At 36.3% G+C, this 4,712-nt stretch overlaps 1 long non-coding RNA gene across 1 annotated transcript in view; it reads left to right on the forward strand.

The window, feature by feature from the left end:
- The first annotated feature begins 3,543 nt into the window (after positions 1–3,543).
- LOC125617747 overlaps positions 3,544–4,712 on the forward strand; it is a 32,376-nt gene continuing 31,207 nt past the window's right edge. Inside the window, exon 1 of the long non-coding RNA XR_007348847.1 lies at positions 3,544–3,733. This is a non-coding gene — a long non-coding RNA (uncharacterized LOC125617747). The remainder of the gene's footprint in view (positions 3,734–4,712) is intronic.

The following is a 4,712-nucleotide window of genomic DNA, read 5'->3' on the forward strand; positions in this document are numbered from 1 at the left end:
TTTGTTAACTATTAAACCTTGCACTTGAATGTTGCAACAATGTCAAATTACTATGAAAGACTTGAAGTACTTACTTCCATTTTTTGTACTTGATGAAGACTGGTAACATCTAAGGATCAGGGCAGGTTCAAACAATTCTTTGAATAGTACCTTTTAGGCCATGCTGAAGTCCCCAGAATTCTCTGTCCAAAGGGACCTGCGGTTGCTGTAGGACTTTTCCTTAAATCTTTATGCAGTAGTTTTCCTAATTTCTCTTTCAGAGGATTCATCACTGATATATAGAAATGCATTTGATTTATGGGTATTGATTTTATATCCTGCTACTTTCCTGAATTCATTAATTAATTCTAGAAGTTTTCTGGTGGAGGTTTTTGGATCCTCTAAGTATAGAATCATGCACAATAACTCAAAAAAAAAAAAAAAACAAACAAACTTGAGAATCAACTTAACAAAAGAGGTGAAAGACCTTTACAATGAAAACTACAGAACTCTAAAGAAAGAAATTGAAGAAGACCTTAGAATATGGAAAGCTATCCCATGCTCTTGGATGGACAAAATTAATATTGTCAAAATGGTCATACTACCCAAATCGATATACAGATTCAATGCAATTTCAATTAAAAGCCCAATGTCATTCCTTATAGAAATAGAAAAAGCGATTATTAAATTCATTTGGAAAAAATAAGAGACTCAGAATAGCCAAAGCAATCCTTAGCAAGAAGAGTGAAGCAGGAGGTATCACAATATCAGACCTTAAACTATACAACAAAGCCATAGTAACAAAACAGCATGGTATTGCCAACAAAACACACATGTAGACCAATGGTATAGAATAGAAGACACAGAGACAAACCCACATAAATACAGTTATCTCATATGAGACAAAGATGCCAAAAACATACAGTGGAGAAAAGATAGCCTCTTCAATAAATGGTGCTGGGGGAACTGGAAATCCATATACAGCAAAATGAAAATAAATCCCTATCTTTCACCATGCACAAAACTCAAGTGAAAGTGGATAAGAACTTAGGATTTAGTTCAGAGACCCTGTGCCTAATAGAGGAAAAAGTAGGCTCAAATCTTCACCATGCCAGATTAGGCCCTGACTTTCTTAACAAGACTCCTAAAATGCAAGGAATAAAATCAAGAATTAATAAATGGGATGGACTCAAACTAAAACAAAACAAAACAAAACAAACTTCTTCTCAGCAAAAGGAGCAATCATTTTGGAAGCAAATTTTTTTGTCACACATAGGTCAGATAGATCACTAATCTCCAGGATATATAGCGAACTCAAAAACCTTAACACTGAAAAAAACAACCCAATCAATAAATGGGCTAAGGAGCTGAACAGACACTTGTCAGAAGATATACATTCAATCACCAAATATATGTAAAAATGTTCAACATCTCTAGTAATTAGAGAAATGAAAATCAAAACTACTCTAAGATTTCACCTCATGCCAGTCAGAATGGCAGTTATCAAGAATACAGACAACAATAAATGTTGGTGAGGATGTGGGGGGAAAAGGCCCACTCATATATATTCCTGGTGGGACTGCAATTTGGTGCAATGAATCTGGAAAGCAGCATGGAGATTCCTTAGAAAACTTGGAATGAAACTACCATTTAAGCCAGCTATCCCACTCCTCAGTCTGTACCCAAAGGACTTAAAATCAGTATACTATAGTAATGCAGTCACATCAATGTTCATAGCAGCTCAATTCACAATAAGTAAACTAGAAGCAACCTAGATGCCTTTCAACAGATGAATGGATAAAGAAACTGTGGTATATACACAATGGAGTATTACTCAGCATTAAAAGAGAATATAATCATGGCATTTACAAATAAATGGATACAGTTGGAGAATATCATGCTAAGTGAAGTAAGCCAATCCCAAAAAACCAAAGGCTGAATGTTCTCTCTAATAAATGGATGCTGATCCAAAATGGGAAGGACGGAGTCATGGGAAAATGGAGGAACTTTGATTGGGCAAAGGGTACAGAGGGTGGCAAGGGTGCAGGGGGGCAGGAAAGATGGTGGAATGAGATGGACATCCTTACCTGAGGTACATGTTAAGACCACACATAGGGTGTGATGCTATATCGTGTACAACCAGAGAAATGAAAATGTGCTGCAAATGTGTATGATGAATCAAAACTCATTTTACTGTCATATATACCTAATTAAAATAAATTTTTAAAAAATGAAAAAAAATCTTTATGGAGTCAGACAATATCAACAGGGCCAACAATCAGAGCATGAAGTGTAGGGTAGGGCAATTGCAGTTGTGCCTGCCAGGGTCCTGGAAGTGTGGGGCTGATCCAGGGCTTGGAAGAGTCTGTAGAAGGGGATGGGAGAGATTCAGGGTGCCCTGCTGTGAGTGGAGAGATTCTAAACTTGAACATGGCCTTCTAGTCATTGTATAGATATCAAGGCAGTGGTGTAGACCATATTTTCTTTAGCAGTTTTTAAGATTTACTTATTGTTTTTAATACTGAGACATATGGTATGTGAATTTTTCATTTGTATTCTTGTCTATGGCACTAAAAATATTAAAGGCAGGCCTGATTATGGGCCAGAAATCTACTTCCCAGATAACAAAATCCTGTTTTTCATCCACTCAGCTACTCTTAGTAAAACTTCTGTCACTTAAAATTCCTGGGGGAAGCTCCATTTTTCTCAAGAGGTTCTATGTTTGTAATATCATAGGCTTTAGGACCAATAAAACTGCGCTCGAATCTGAGCTCCTTTACTTAGAGGTAAATTTGGGTCATTTATTTAACTTCTCTGATTCTCAGTTTATTCATCTGTAAAGTGAGCATGGTAATTTACTACCTAGAAACCTAGTGATGTTTTTGAAGTACCTGGTGCATAGTAAATAAATAAATAAATAAATGGTAGGCCATTAGTATAACGAGTGCTTCTCTGTTGAAGCCATCTGCCTGCTGATGACAATCTCATTTTTTTCCAGGTGTAATTTGGGAGTTAGAATAGGCTGGGGACATATTTACCACATTGCATTTATTCCCAGTAGCCCTACTCATCAACACTGATATAGTCTTTTGTTAAATATGGTAACAGACACAGGAAGGGATAACCATCTGCCAATGTAAGAATTTACCTCTCTGGGAAGTGATAATTTTAACTTTTTGAGTGTAAGGGTCTTTTCTACCTTTTATTTGAACAAGGTGTTCCTGATTAGAACAAAACAAAACAAACCCCTTTGCCTGTTTTGGTGCCAATCCTCTCTGCCTCCCTTTTCAATTGGGATTAAATTTTAATGAATTCTCAATTGTGTATGCTGATATTACAGAATGTCATATCAGGCAATATAAATAATTTCTGGGCAATATTTAGAAGGACTGCAAGCTGTTTTTAGGATTGGCTAAAACTTATTTACAATACCCTGTTCACACATTTTTATCTAAGTGATTTCCTTAAAACCCTTTAAAGCAGTGGGGATACTACTACGACCCAGAGGTTTATTTCTGAGCCATATCAGGGAGGGTATTAAGCATTCTTCCTCTAAAGCCTGAGTGAGCGCCTGCAGTTTCTCAAAATCACCCCGGTCTAATTTGGCTCCAGGTTGGGCTCTGCCATTTCTCCTGTCTGGGGCTCCTTTCCTGGTGCCCCTTTGGTGCCCACCCTTCCCTATCTCTTCCTTGACTCCTACAAGGACTCCAGAGCTTTCTCTGACCTTAGCAATTGTGTTGAGGTGTCACCTCCTGTAAGTACCCTGTGCTTATCTTCTTTCTGTTTACTGCAGTGTCATTGCCATTGTAGTAAGAGCTCATCAAGGACAGAAACTGTCTCACTGTATTGTGTGCAGGAGTGGCAGTAAAAATATTTAATGAGTGGTTGTAAATACTAACGAGCCTGGTCAGCAGGTGGAATAGGGTTCTGTTGTGTCGAGTATAAGGAGAAATCGGGAAAGACTTTTAAATGGACCAAAAGATTAGCAAATGTCTTTAATGGTACAATGCATGGTGTCACACACTTCCTTCTGAGCTATGATTCTAGGGAGCTTGGACCTTTTATTATCTTTAGCTCTCCTGTAACAATGTAGAGAGAAAAGTTAACTTGTCAAGAACTAATAACACTGTAATTAATTCTTGTCTACAGATAGGCAATGACTGTTTAGTGGATATTCAACTGACTTTCACCCCCTACTGTGGAGACAATGGACCTTGGATCTTTTAAATTAATGCCAATATTTGTCTGGTCTTTGAATTTTCCTTTGAACCGTTTGTAACACCTTTCTAGTTCTCTCATTAATTAGGGAGTTAAATAAAATTTCTGACACATATTTAGTTTATGTCTATATGAAAGTCATGATTTCACATTTTTTTCTTTAAAAATTATGCTTAAATAGTTGTAGAGGTCTTGCACGGGGATTATTTAAAGGAGAGACAGAAAGAGAAAAGAAAAGAAGAACTCACAAAGAAAAAAATCTTCCTCTCTCATGAAAAACTAAGGATCTTTTTATTGTGTAACCTTTACGTTTAATTTAAAATGCCTTGTCGTGGCTTTGATTAAATGATCAAAGCATTAAGTGATCGAGTACTGTTTCTCATGTGCCTATATAAAGTCTTAACTGTGTGTCCAAATTTCCTGACAACTCTTTTGATTATTTTCTTCAAAAACTCAAATTCTAAGTATATATATATATATATATATATATATATATATATATATATATATATATA

This window comes from Marmota marmota, unplaced genomic scaffold, assembly GCF_001458135.2.
Source record: "Marmota marmota marmota unplaced genomic scaffold, marMar, whole genome shotgun sequence".
In the NCBI taxonomy this organism is placed as follows: Eukaryota; Metazoa; Chordata; class Mammalia; order Rodentia; family Sciuridae; genus Marmota; species Marmota marmota.